Below are 15344 nucleotides of genomic sequence, written 5' to 3'. Positions count from 1 at the left end.
TTGTTTCTTTTTGTCACTGAATAATGTTACATTCTGCAGATATACCACATTTTATTTATCCATCAGGGCATTGGGTTGTTTCCTTTCCTTTTCTTTTTAGTGAATAATGCTGCCATGAACATTTGTGTACAGGTTTTTGTATGGATGTAGTTTCATTTTTTTGTATGTACGCAAAGATGGAATAACTGAGTCTTGATGGCCACTTTATGTTTGGCTTTTTGAGGAACTGCTAGATTGTTTTCAAAGCAGCTGTTACTGTTTTACATTCTCATCTGCAGTGTATGAGGGTTCTAGTTTCTCCACATCCTTGTTAACACTCGTCATTATCTGTGTTCTTTATTATTGACATTCTAGTAGGTGTGAAGTGGTATCTCACTGTAGACTAAGTTTTTAAAATAGTAGTTAGGCCTTACAGGAAAGATAGTACTCTAATATTATGATTGAAGTATATAATTGGCAGACTTAGAAATATAATCTTCAGTAGCCATTCTTAACCCTGTCTATGTATAATTAGTATCACTTCCCAATTAAAACAATGATGTCATGAGTATTGTATGAGCCCCTATCTCTTAGCAAAAAATTCTTTATCAAAAGAGAAACAGTGAAGACTCAGTTGTAGAGAACAGAATCCACTTGTTATGACTTAAGCAGACATGATTTATTTACCGTGGCATACTAAATAGCTTAAAAAATTGTTGGTATGTATCATTCTGGGTCCAGTCAAGAGATAAAAGGCATGTAGTAACTTAATAGGGAAAGAGTAAAGAATTATAGACCACTTGATCTTAGCCAAAAGGCTGAGACGTGGTGCTGGGAAAACTGGACAGCTCTAACACCATACACAAAAATAAAGTTGAAACGGATCAAAGACCTAAATGTAAGGCCAGACATTGTAAAACTCCTAGAGGAAAACATAGGCAGGACAGAGGAAAACAGGCAAAACACTCATTGAAGGAATATCCTTTTTGATCTAATCAGAGTCAGATAGTAGGTATTTTGTATCTTTTAGAACAGGTGACCCTAACAGAAGCAGAAGATATTAAGAAGACATGGCAAGAATACACAGAAGAAATGTACAAAAAAGATCTTCATGACCCAGATAATAACGATGGTGTGATCACTCACCTAGAGCCAGACATCCTGGAATGTGAAGTCAGGTGGGCCTTAGGAAGCATCACTACGAACCAAGCTAGTGGAGGTGATAGAATTCCAGTTGAGTTATTTCAAATCCTGGAAGATGATGCTGTGAAAGTGGTGCACTCACGATGCCAGCAAATTTGGAAAACTCAGCAGTGGCCACAGTTTTCATTCCAATCCCAAAGAAAGGCAATGCCAAAGAATGCTCAAACTACTGCAGAACTGCACTCATCTCACACGCTAGTAAAGTAATGCTCAAAATTCTCCAAGCCGAGCTTCAGCAATATGTGAACCGTGAACTTCCAGATGTTCAAGCTGGATTTAGAAAAAGCAGAGCAATGAGAGATCAAATTGCCAACATCTACTGGATCATCAAAAAAGCAAGAGAGTTCCAGAAAAACATCTGCTTTATTGACTTTGCCAAAGCTTTTGACTGTGTGTGTCACAACAAACTGTGGAAAATTCTTCAAGAGATGGGAATACCAGACCACCTGACCTGCCTCCTGAGAAATCTGTATGCAGGTCAAGGAGCAAGAGTTAGAACTGGACATGGAACAACAGGCTGGTTCCACATAGGAAAAGGAGTTCATCAAGGCTCTATATTGTCACCCTGCTTATTTAACTTATATGCAGAGTATATCATGAGAAACTCTGGGCTGGAGGAAGCACTAGCTGGAACCAAGTTTGCTGGGAGAAATATTGATAACCTCAGATACGCAGATGACACCACCCTTATGCCAGAAAGTGAAGAAGAACTAAAGAGTCTCTTGATGAAAGTGAAAGAGGAGACTGAAAAAGTTGGCTTAAAGCTCAGCATTCAGAAAACTAAGATCATGGCATCTGGTCCCATCACTTCATGGGAAATGGATGGGGAAACGGAGGAAAGAGTTACTGACTTTATTTTTTTGGGCTCCAGAAATCACTGCAGATGGTGATTGCAGCCATGAAATTAAAAGATGCTTACTCCTTGGAAGGAAAGTTATGACCAACCTAGACAACATATTAAAAAGCAGAGACCTTACTTTGTCAACAAAGGTCCATCTAGTCAAAGCTATGGTTTTTCCAGTTTCATATGGATGTGAGAATTGGACTGTAAAGAAAGCTGAGCACTGAAGAGTTGATGCTTTTGAACTGTGGTGTTGGAGAAGACTCTTGAGAGTCCCTTGGACTGCAAGGAGATCCAACCAGTGCATCCTAAAGGAGATCAGTCCTGGGTGTTCATTGGAAGGAGTGATTTTGAAGCTGAAACTCCAATACTTTGGCCACTTGATGCAAAGAGCTGACTCATTTGAAAAGACCCTGATGCTGGGAAAGATCGAAGGCAGGAGGAGAAGGGGACGACAGAGAATGAGATGGTTGAATGGCATCACCGACTCAATGGATATGGGTTTTGGTGGACTCTGGGAGTTGGTGATGGACAGAGAGGCCTGGCGTTCTGCAGTTCACAGGGTTGCAAAGAGTCAGACACGACTGAGTTACTGAACTAAACTGATCCTTCCTAGAATAATGAAAAATAAAAACAAAAATAAACAGGACCTAATTAAATATAAGAGCATCTGCGCAGCAAAGGAAACCATAAACAAAATGAAAAGACAGCTCACAGAATGGGAAAAGTTAGTTGCAAATGAAGTGACTGACAAGGGATTAATCTCCGAAATATGCAAATAGCTCATGCAGCTCTGTGTCCAAAAGACAAGCAACTCAAATTAAAAAGTGGGCAGAAGATCTAAATAGACATTTCTCTGAAGAAGACATAACAGATGGCCAAAAAGCACATGAAAAGATGCTTAACATCACTAATTATCAGAGAACTGCAAATCAAAACTACATTGAAGTATTACCTCACACTAGTCAGAATGGCCATCATCAAAAAATCTACAGACAATAAATGCTGGAGTGGGTGTGGAGAAAAGGAAACCTTCTTACATTGGTACAACCACTATGGAGAACAGTATGGAGGTTCCTTAAAAAAGTAAAGATAGAACTATCATATGATCACTCCTGGGCATCTATCCATAGAAAACCATCTTCCGAAATGATATATATGTCCTAGTGTTCTGTGCAACTCTGTTTGCAATAGCCAGGACATGGAAGCAACCTAAATGTCCATCAACAGAGAGCTGGATAAATGAGATGTGGTACATATATACATATATACAGTGGAATACTACTCAGCTGTAACAAAGAATGAAATAGCACTTGGAGCTACATGGATGAGCCCAGAGATTATCATGCTAAGTAAATTAGACAAGACAAATATCGTATGATACTGCTTATATGTGGAATCTAAAAAAGGGTACAAGTGAACTTATTTATAAAACAGAAATAGAGTCACAGATGTAGAAGACAAACTTATGGTTACCAGGGGGGAAAGAGGAGGAGAGATTAATTGGGAGATTGAGATTGACGTATATGCACTATTACATATAAAATGGGCCTCCCAGGTGATGCTAGTGATAAAGAACCCACCTGCCAATAAAGGAGATGTAAGAGATGCCAGTTCGGTCCCTGGGTTGAGATGATCCCCTGGAGGAGGGGCATGGCAACCCACTCCAGTGTTCTTGCCTGGAGCATCCCGTGGACAGAGGAGCCTGGTGAGCTATTGTCCATAGGGTAGCAAAGAGTCAGACATGACTGAAGCATCTTAGTATGCATGCACATATATAAAATGGATAATTAATAAGGACCTACTGTATAGCACAGAGAACTCTACTCAACACTCTGTAATGACCTATATGGGAAAAGAATCTGAAAAAAGGGGGTATATGTATAACTGATTTACTTTCTTGTACAGCAGAAACTAACACAGCATTGAAAATCAACTATATTCCAATAAAAAGTTAAAAAAAGAAGTATTGACTATAACAGGGATAGGAACAGTGACGGATTTATCAGTAAGAAGTCAAGATAACAGACAATACAGGACTAGGTGACACAAAGAGCAGTTACTACAAAGAGCAGTTACCAACCCTATGGCTCACTGAAGTCTAGATGTTGTTCAAGCAGCTAAGTTGTGGCACTAGAAGAATTTGCTGGGTATGTGCCTTCTTGGGTGCCAGGGAAAGCTGTTCCTGGGGAGATGACTTGTCAGAGGCATTCTGCTGCAAAATTGCATAACCTCCTATTGGAGAATCTGCACTTGCTGCAGGAGACTGGTGCTGGAGAAGCCGTACTTGTTGGAGTGGGTCTTGGAGAAGCCAAGCCTACTGCAGCCAAGTGGGCATGCCGGAACCAGGAACAGAATCCTTTACCCCTGCAGAGTCTTTCCAGTGCTCTCTTGACAAAGCTTAATATCTTGCCAGGTGGCAAAGAAATTAGTATTTTAAGTGCATTAATCTGTTTTCACAGTACAGGCAAAAAGGGTGACTTTGGAGAGGAGGGGCAATAACTCAATAACTTGCCACAGGTATTAAGTGCTTTACAGAATGGTTTAGACATTTAAAGAAAGAGACTCAAGGAGCAAACCTCCAAAACCTGAGTTCTGCACACAACTGAGAAACTCAGGAAAGTATTGTCTTTTTGAGTAAGAGGCCTCTGGCCTAATTGTGAAATTGCCTCTAGATCTTTATTGCTGTCTTAAAATCGGAAAAATGTTGTCGTTAGGAGGCCATGGTAGTCAGGAATCATCTGCTAGTACTTAACAAGCTCTAGAACCACACTGGACCTATTCTGGCCTGGACCAGCACTGCCTACAAGAGTCTGGACTAGCCTTTCCCAATTTTTATACCCTGGAGGATCCATGAACTAATTTTCGGGTCTCAGGTTATAGCTGTGATATTAGTGTAAAAAGAAAGTTTAGATACAGTAATTGTCTGACTATCTCCTGTTCACCTCCCTTCACTTCATTGGTGAAGGAGGGATCACCTGTCCTAAACTGGGCAAGATAGCTACTACCTGACCCTGATGAGGTGAGACTGACAGCAGGTTTTTAGTCATATATACTCTCAACCTAGGGGAATGGTGCTTGGGAGTAGAGTGAACCACTACTCTCCACTCCTGGGCGAGGATGTGATTAGTTTGTGTGAATAATTCTGAGGGCTAGCAGGGAACTGAAACTAGTTTTAGATTGAGGACTGAGAGGCATGCAGCTGGTTTAACTGATAGTGGACCTAGCTGGGTGAGGAGCCTTTCCCATTGACTATGGCAAGACTGGGAGAACTTTCCTTAGGCATTTGGGGCCCTGTGAGGCTCAAAGCAGTCAGAGCAGCCCTTCAAATTTTAGGCCTTGTGATACAGTACTCCAGGAATGATTGTTAATGCTTTTTTGATAGAGAATGATATTTTTAATGCATCTATTTATTTTGGCTGTCTAGTCTATTCTTTTGTATAAATCTCCATCCCTCCAAATGATATAAACTCTTACATGAGTTAGTAATACAGATAGGAAAAGAGACTTCTTTTTCTAAATTTCCCACGGTATTTTTTCTTTTTACTTTATTCAAAGCAGGCCTAGGGGTTTTACACATTTTTGCTCTATAATATATTACTAAAGTCTGGCTTGTGGTATATGGCTTGTATAAGAGTTTTATTTTTCTTTATTTAAAACAAATAAAAAAGACTTTAACCAATCTTACTTGAAAAATAAACAGGTAGTTAAACTTAGCTTACCATTCTGAAGTTAATCTGTTTCCTTTCTGTGATTTTTAAAAACTCATATGGTAAAGATAATAATTTCTGTTAAATTGCTGGCTTTAGCTGAAATAGGATTTAATTTATTTAAACTAGGCTTGGCAGTTTAAAAAATATTGTAAGCTCATTTAAAAAGTCTTTTTATGTGGTCAGATATTGTGGTTTAACATAAAATTTACCATGTTAACTATTTTTAAGCTTAAAATTCAGTAGCATTAATTACTTTCATGATGTTATACAACAGTCACTACTATCTATTTCCAAAATTTGTCATCACTCTGTTACAGATCAGGTCAGTTCAGTTGCTCAGTCCTGTCTGACTCTTCGTGACCCCATGATCTGTAACTATTAAGCAGTAACTCTGTTCACTTTTGCCCCCAGCCCCTGGTAACCTAATATACTTTATATATCTGTGAATTTGCATGTACAGATATTTTATATAAATGAAGCTTGCAATATTGTTTCTGACTTGTTTCACTTAGCATAATGTTTTTGAGGTTCATTCATATTGCAGCGTGTGTTAGACCTTTATGCCTTTTAATGGCTAAATACCATTCCAGTGTGTATATATACCATGTTTTATTTGTCCATTTATCTTTTGGTAGATACTTGGGTTTCTACCTTTGGGTGTTGTGAACAATGCTGCCATATACATTGATATATGATTATCTGATTCTCTGTTTTCAATTCTTGTGGATATATACCTAGGAGTAGAATTGATGGGTCATATGATAATTCTATATTTAGCTTTTTGAGGACCTGCCCAAATGTTTTTCATAGTGGTTGCTCCATTCGCATGAGTGATTTAGGAGGGTTTCAACTTATCCACATTCTTGAGAATACTTATTTACTGTTTTTTTCTTTATTATAGCCATCCTATAGTGTGTGTGAAGTAATACTGTGATTTTGATTTGCATTTCCCTGATAACTCTTGCCTGGAGGATCCCATGGATGGAGGAGCCTGGTGGGCTGCAGTCCATGGGGTCGTTACAGGTCAGACACGACTGAGCGACTTCACTTTCACTTTTTACTTTCGTGCTTTGGAGAAGGAAATGGCAACCAACTCCAGTGTTATTGCCTGGAGAATCCCAGGGACGGGGAAGCCTGATGGGCTGCCGTCTATGGGGTTGCACAGAGTCGGACACGACTGAAGCAACTTAGCAGCAGTAGCAGCAGCAGCAATAACTAATGGCAGAAAGTGAAGAGGAACTAAAGAGCCTCTTGATGAAGGTGAAAGAGGAAAGTGAAAAAGCTGGCTTAAAACTCAGCATTCAAAAATCTGAGATCATGGCATCTGGTCCTATCACTTCATGGCAAATAGATAGGGAAAAAATAAAAGTAGTGACAGACTTTATTTTCTTGGGCTCCAAAATCAATGCAGACAGTGACTGCAGCCATGAAATTTGTGTCCTTGCCTGGGAAATCCCATGGACAGAGGAGCCTCATGGACTATAGTCCACTTGGTTGCAGAGAGTCAGACATGACTGAGCAACTGAGCACACAAACACAGAGCATAAGTCAAAGGAGAAACCAGATTCCAGATCAAATGAAATGCTCAGTATAAGCTGATCATAGGTGTCAGCTTGACTCTAGAAACATTAGAGCATTGACAGAAATGGCCAATGGGAGTTACAGTCACATTATTCACAGTAGCCATGACGTGGAGCAACCTATGCGTTGCACTAACAGTTGAATGGATTAGGAAGTTATGGTGCATATATACATACAATACAGTGGAATACTGTATTTTGTATTTTTAGACAAACCTAAAAAGCAGAGACATCACTTTGCTGACAAAGGTCCATATAGTCAAAGCTGTAGTTTTTCTAGTAGTCCTGTACGGATGTGAGAGTTGGACCATAAAGAAGGCTGAGCACCGAAGAATTGATGCTTTCGAACTGTGGTGTTGGATAAGACTCTTGAGAGTCCCTTGGACTGCAAGGAGATCAAATTAGTCAATTCTAAAGGAAATCAGTCCTGAATATTCATTTGGGAAGACTGATGCTGGAGCTGAAACTCCAATAATTTGGCCTCCTGATGCGAAGAACTGACTCACTGGAAAAGACCCTGATGCTGGGAAAGATTGAAGGCAGGAGGAGAAGGGATGACAGGGGATGAGATGGTTGGATGGCATCACCTACCCAGTGGACATGAGTTTGAGTAAACTCTGGGAGTTGGTGAAGGACAGGGAGGCCTGGTGCGCTGCAGTCCAGGGGTTTGCAAAGAGTTGGACATGACTGAGTGACTGAACAACAACAACAAATATCTTCTTTGGGAAAATGTTCATTCAGATCATTTCAGTTCAGTTCAGTTCAGTTGCTCAGTGGACTGTTTTTTTGTTGTTGTTGAGTTGTAGGTGTTCTGTATATATTCTGGATATTAAACCCTTATCAGATATATAATTTGCTGATATTTTCTCTCATTCTTTATGTTATCTTTTAACTTTCTTGATAATGTCCTTTGAGACAGAAGTTTTAAAAATTGAGGTTCAATTTATCTTTCTTTTTCTTTTGTTTCTTGTGCTTCTGTTGCTGTAACTGAGAATCTGTTGCCAAATTCTGTGTCATACAGATTCACTGTTATGTTTTCTTCTAAGAGTTTTAGCTGCTTATATTCATGTTGTTGTTTCATTGTGATGACTGTTGATTCATTTTTGTTTCTGGTGTGAGTAGGAATTCCACTTCATACTTTTGCCTGTGAAAATCCATTTGTCCCAGCAATAGAAGAGACTTTTTTTTTTTTTTTTTCCATCATAGAGTGGACTTGGCACCCTTGTCAATAATCAGTCGGCCATAGATGTATATGTTTATTTCTAGACTTTCAGTTTTGTTCCATTGGTCTCTTTGTCTTTTTGCCAGTACCAGTGTAAATTGATTTTAACTAGTTTTCATTACAAGCATTAAAATTGACAGTGCAAATAGCAAAGCTAGTAAAAACCATAAGCCAAAGTAATATTAAAAATGTAGCCTGTTAACAATTTATATCAGAATTTGAAAAACTTGTTTTGCCCTGACTGGCATAATGAGGTTCCGATATAGGAGTTGAACCTCATTATGAACTCCTGGACCAAATAAAGGTCCAGGAGTTAAAAATGATTATATATATATATATGTATATTGATTACTTCATATTTTATGAAAAAGTTTTATACAATAAAGTTACTAGTTTTAAAAACTAAAAATAGTGGTTTATCTCTTTCATATGAAACTTGTTTTTATTTTCTTTTGTTGAACTTGAAATAACTATTCACATTTCATTTTCAACCAACATGAGATGATTTCCTCCTTGGTCTTGATGCTTGTTAAATAGAAAATTCCATATACACATAAGAAATTGAAAACCAGCAGCAAAATGTTCATTACCCTTGTATGATTTGCAAGACACTACTCTTTGATAGAAATTTAGCACTTTTTAGGGACAGAGCAGGTAAGTCTCATCTTGAGTTTATAGTCACACTGCAGTGCACAAAAATTCTTCCTCCTCAGTCAAGTTCTCAGAATAAGCAGATGATTCAGAGAAAGGGCCTCTCATTTAGTCTTATATTTATTTGAAAAGAAAGAGAAAATACTGTTCAGTTTTATTTTCTAATTTTTTTCCTCTAGGTCAGCAAGATTTGAAATTTGTTGATACCCCTTTTCACTCTCAAGTCCAAAGCAGCAATAAGAGCATCTTTTGATATCCTTTTGTCATTTGAATTTTTTCCCCAAGAATCTTAAATCGTGTGCTTAGTTGCCCAGTTGTGTCCGACCCTGTGTGACCCCATGGACTGTAGCCTGCCAGGCTCCTTTGTCCATGGGGACTCTCCAGGCAAGAATACAGGAGTGGGCTGCCATACCCTCCTTCAGGGGCTCTTAACAACCCAGGGATCGAACCCAGGTCTACGTTGCAGGTGGATTCTTTACTGACTGAGCACCAGGGAAGCCCAAAAATCTTATTACTTGGAAGTCAAAATGCTTTCTCTAGGTCTTGCAGAGAGTAGTGGTTGATTTGTTTCATATGGTAACAAATGTTTGCTAAGTTGGCTAGTTGCAGTAGCCATTCTTCATCCGGAGTGCTCAGCAGAATCTGGCCTACTGTGTTTGTGAAAGTACCCCTGCAGTACACCACTCAGCTCTGACACACGCTCGAGAACTCTTCATCCGCTAAGCTCCTGGATGTCTTAAGAGAACGTTTTCATTTCATCCACCAGAGCTTTTGATTTACTAACTCTTCTCTGCGAAGAAAATGCTGTGTTAAAAAGTCAGGTGTTTTTTGGAGAGACTGGGGTTGTTAAACAACAGTAGCACATCCTCACATGGAGCCAGCTATTGGAACATTTTCAGCACAGACGCCAACAAAGTTCTTCCAAGGTGGACCTTATGTTTCTAGACAGGAAGGTAAAACATCAGCTATCCTGTCTTTTTCTGGCTTTGGGCAGCATTCTGTGGCAAAAAAAAAAAAAAAAATTGTTTATTAATTTGGCTGCATCGGGTCTTTGTGCCATGTGGGCTCTCTGTTGTGCCTCACAGGCTTCTCTGTAACTGTGGCAGGTGGGCTCCAGAGCACAGAGGCTTAGTTGCCCCATGGCATATGTGATCTTAGTTCCCCGACCAGGGAATGAACTTCAGTCTCCTGTGTTGAAAGACAGTTTTAACCACTGGACCACCAGGGAAGTCCCACACACAAAAAAAATGTTTTCTTGATTTCATCATTCAGTCTGGACAGGAAAACTTGTTTTCTATTTATCACGTGAGTCTTTAATATCACATGACATGTCAATACATTGACTTACTGTTATTATACTGTAGAACTTTAAAATTTTCTCTTACTACATCTCATGTAAACTATTTCATTTGGCATGACTTTACATTCTGGACATACTGGGTTCTCAGCAATTGGGGTGACTTTCCTTTTGCTAATCAGTGAAACTCTGCTGCTGTATCACTTGCTACCTTAGCCTTTTCATTGTATGTAACTTTTTTTAAGCCAAAGCTTTATTGTGTTTGTTTGGAGATCCCATTAGTACCTTTAGTGTGTCAAACTACTATAATTTGCAGCTGTATGTTTTGAATATTGCTAGAGTCATTACTGCACTTGAAATATTTCCCGCACAGAATGGAATACTATATTCCATTGTATAAATCTATTGATAAGTAGTTTTCAATACAAGGATGTGTTTTTTTATGTGTGTCTCTTGGTGGGAGAAGGCAATGGCACCCCACTCCAGTATTCTTGCCTGGAGAATCCCGTGGACGGAGGAGCCTGGTGGGCTGCAGTCCATGGGGTCGCTAAGAGTCGGACATGACTGAGTGACTTCACTTTCACTTTTCACTTTCATGCATTGGAGAAGGACATGGCAACCCACTCCAGTGTTCTTGCCTGGAGAATCCCAGGGACGGGGGAGCCTGGTGGGCTGCCATCTATGGGGTCGCACAGAGTCAGACATGACTGAAGCGACTTAGCAGCAGTAGCAACTTGTTGCACTAATTTAGTGAAATGACTTGGAGGATACAATTCTTCATTGCTAATCTTACCAGAATTGTCGACTGACCCTCCTTTCATACCTCAGCCTCAAAACTTGCCACATTGGATTATCAGGCATATTTGTAAATTACAAATGTTAATGTCTAAAACATAAGGACATACTAAACAACTAAATGAGAAAGTCATGAAAAGTCCAAACATTTCACAATGTAAGTCCCTTACCACTTATTCAGTTCACAGTTTGGAATGTTCATCGCAATATCAAAATGTTAGGAATGGGTACATCTGGGTATACAGTTTTTTTCATTAATATTAAAATTTCCCTCCAGTTTTTCATTACCGTTGTAGAACCTTTGCTCCTGTAAGGCAGTTGGCAGTGCATAAGGGGGATTTAGGGGAGGTAATTTGAGGAAGGGGCTGATACTCATTAGCCCATTACCTTCTCCGTGTGCCATGCAATCTCCAGTTATCACAGCCAACTCGAACCAAATATACATGGTCCTGTGTACTAGCACACACAGATGATACATAATAAAACCATTAATTAGGGGCCACTGCTTGGTGCACAAAAGTAAAAGAGAAGGAAAAAAGAACCCCTTGTATTCCATTTTGAACTCTCAAACAATTCTAGCAACAACTTGTGGACCCCACTTTGAGAAACCCTGGACAAGGCTTTAGCATCTCCGTATACCCTGCTGTAGAACAAAGCATGTCTAAGTTGGTTCTTCACCGTGGGATCAGGTGGCATTTGTGTGACTTTCAGTCTAACAAATTTCATAAAAGTAAAATTGAGTTTGGCGGGTATAAAAACATCTGGAACCTAACTGCAGTGGAAACGCTGTGGTTTTTTTTTAGCTTTCCTGTACTACATTCGTGTAGTTCAGGAAGGCATGCTAGAGAGCAGTTAGTGTATATACTGTGTGCCACTGTACCATATCCACCATATTATTGAGTTTTTTAAAAATGAAGACTTGCCCATTTGTGTAGTAAAGTTGTCTCATGTCCTTAAAGCATTTATTTGTTCATTCAGAAATTTATTTACCACCTGCAATGTGCTGGCACTGTACGAGGTACTTGGGGGACAGTGAGCAAAACAAAGATTTCTGCTATTATGGAAGTTTAGTTCGGTGGAGAGAAATAAATAATATGTACCAATAGTACACATAGTTAAATTGCCTAGTTTACAAGGTGATTAAAAAGAGTTGCACCAAGATATTAGGTATTAAACTACATGACTTACGTGATTATATCAAGAACCTTGGGTTTCTGCCTCTTTTCCTCAAAACCTTGAGGAAATAAAGGAACCTATTTTGGTTGCTTTTGTAGCCACCAGTAGTGATAAGCTGTTGAGGCTCTGGGATGAATTAGATTATGGGATTGATGTATGTGATGTGATGGGGGCATATGTTGGAGATTTGTAAGTATATGGAAATAAACTGTTCCTTTAAGAATTTGTTTTGACACCTGTTCATATATATGTAATCAGTTCTTGAGTACAGTTTTCAAAGTGTTCTATTACTTTTGAATCATCCTGCATAGAAGGCTGGAAGTGCTCTGGGAAAAGAGAAAAGTAGATTGAGGTAAGGGGTGATGTCTGGAGCTGTTTTACAGTATTAAATAGGATGGTTGGGATAAGCTTTATTGAAAAGGTGATTGAAGAGACACTGATGTATAGAACAATCTTATGGACTCTGTGGGAGAGGGAGAGGGTGGGAAGATTTGGGAGAATGACATTGAAACATGTAAAATATCATGTAAGAAACGAGTTGCCAGTCCAGGTTCGATGCATGATACTGGATGCTTGGGGCTAGTGCACTGGGACGACCCAGAGGGATGGTATGGGGAGGGAGTCGGGAGGAGGGTTCAGGATGGGGAACACATGTATACCTGTGGCGGATTCATTTTGATATTTGGCAAAACTAATACAATTATGTAAAGTTTAAAAATAAAATAAAATTAAAAAAATAAAAATAAAATAAAAAGAAAAGGTGATTGTGTTTTTTGAAAAAGGTGATTCTTGAGCAAAGGAAATTTGGGAGCTGGTTAGTCATTGGGATATCTGGCGGAACATTTCAGGCAAAGGAAACAGCTTGGGCAAAGGCAGTAAGGTGAGAGTGAGCCTGGCGTGCTGGTGGAAAGCATGGAGGCCCAGCTAGTGCGTCCAGAGCAGTGTGCGGAAGAGGAGTTGTAGGCAAGTTACAGAGAGCAGGGCTGGGGCATTCCTTCAGGGCCCGTAAAGTCATTTAAATATTTGGGCAGCACCCATTGGGCTCTGAGCAGAGCGATGCAAGATTTATCTGCATTTTACCCCCCTCTTTTCTCCAGGCTTTTAAAAGGATCAGTCAGGATGTTGTGTTGAAGATAGACTGTAGGTGCCACACATAGAAGAGGGACGAACAGGGGCAGTGGCCCACATGGTGTATTGATGGGTGTGGAGAAGTGAGTGGAGTCTGGATATGTTTTGAGAGTAGAATTGTCAGGAATTCCTGAGGGGTTGGATGTGGGGTATAAAACAGGAGTAAAGAAGGACACTAAGGTTTTGGACTGAGCAATTGCAGAGAGAGAATTGTTTCTTAAATACATTTGAGGAAAGCTGAGGTTCGAGCACATTGGGGAGGGAAAGCAAAGTCAGGAGATTAGTTTTGGATGTGTTAAGTTTGTGATGTTATTAGAGAGCCAAGTGGAGATGTTGAGTAGTCATGAGACTGGATATCACCAGCGAAGAGAGTGGAGTTGAAAAGGCCAAGGACTGAGCCCTAGGGCATTCTAGTAAAGGAAATTTAAGAAAGAATGGCAGTGAGTAGGCAGAAAACAAACTACAGCTATATAATAAAGTATTTATAAGAAGAAGGCGTGATCAGTTATATTAAATGATCTCCTTGGAAGTACTTTCTTTGGCCATACACAGTTGAAGCTGTGTAGCCATTAATGTTAAATGAACGAATTTTGAGATTACAGTGGTTTTCATTATCTTTTTGAAGTTATTCAAGTAATAGAAATCCATGCTTTCTAATATTGTAAAAATATAGCAAAATGTGGTAGTTTATATAAATTACACATGTAATAAAATGACGTAGAACTAGAAACACATGTTGTATGAATGTCAGATTCCTGGCTTTGACGCTATGCTAGAATTAGCATGAAATGTCATGTAACCATTGGGAGAAACAGGGGGAACACGGGACCCCCCATCTTCTCATGGAGGAAGAGACACCCAAGAGATCTCCCCTGGCCCTTCCCCCATGCCACAGTACAGTGAGAAGATGGGGGTCTGTGAACCACATACCCAGTTCTCACCAGACACCGTAACTGCCTGCACCTTGATCTTGGACTTTACAGCCTCTCTTGCATAAGGTCTCAGCGTCTTGCTTTGTCACACTTGGTTGGCAAAGCCACAGACTTCATGAGATGCAACATTTCTGCTTCTAGGTTCCTGCTCTTTCTATTACACCGTACTGTAATGAACACAAACTTTCACAGCAAAAAGAAGGCTTTTCCTTTTCTCTGAAGCACTCTGGCCTCAGGATTCAGCAAGAAAAAGTGGCTGTAAAGGACATATTTGCTTAGTGAAGTGCACTTTCCCCCCTACTTTCATATCCCTTTTTGTGTTTCTCTTCATAGTTGCTTGACTTAACATTCTTCTTAACATCCCTATACAATGAAAATACAAACTGACTGAGAATAGAAAAAAGTGATTGAAGCATTAAATGTACAAATTACAAGTCTGTTCCAGATAGACTTATATTAAATATAATACCCTTTTCAGTAGAGATTTATAGTGAATGACTGTGCATTCTCGGAAGCTTCAAGACATCTAGGAAAGGGCTGAGAGTTTACATCTGATCACAGTCTGTAATGGATTTCTTATCGGCAGTCTATGAGCTGTGCTAAGCATGTCATTAGTGTCATTTGTGCAGGGAACTAATTTTGTTTGGGAAAAGGGTGAGAAGCAAACTCTAGCCTCAATTCTGAGTTCATTACGACTTCTCAGGAATCTCAGCAGCAGTGTATTTAGTACAGTTTCAGAAAAGGAAATCTGTTAAGGTTAAGGAGGCAACTCTTCGGAACTTCAGACACTTTTTTTTTTTTTTTTTTCACTCTATATATGTAGAAGG

At 39.5% G+C, this 15344-nt stretch overlaps 1 protein-coding gene across 2 annotated transcripts in view; it reads left to right on the top strand.

Annotated features, from left to right (window-relative positions):
- Nucleotides 1–15344, top strand: part of AGTPBP1 (ATP/GTP binding carboxypeptidase 1) — a 199112-nt gene that overhangs the window by 13633 nt on the left and 170135 nt on the right. The window lies entirely within an intron of this gene.

This window comes from Bos taurus, chromosome 8 (assembly GCF_002263795.3).
Source record: "Bos taurus isolate L1 Dominette 01449 registration number 42190680 breed Hereford chromosome 8, ARS-UCD2.0, whole genome shotgun sequence".
NCBI lineage: Eukaryota > Metazoa > Chordata > Mammalia > Artiodactyla > Bovidae > Bos > Bos taurus.
This window is presented reverse-complemented; position numbering and strand designations above follow the sequence as displayed.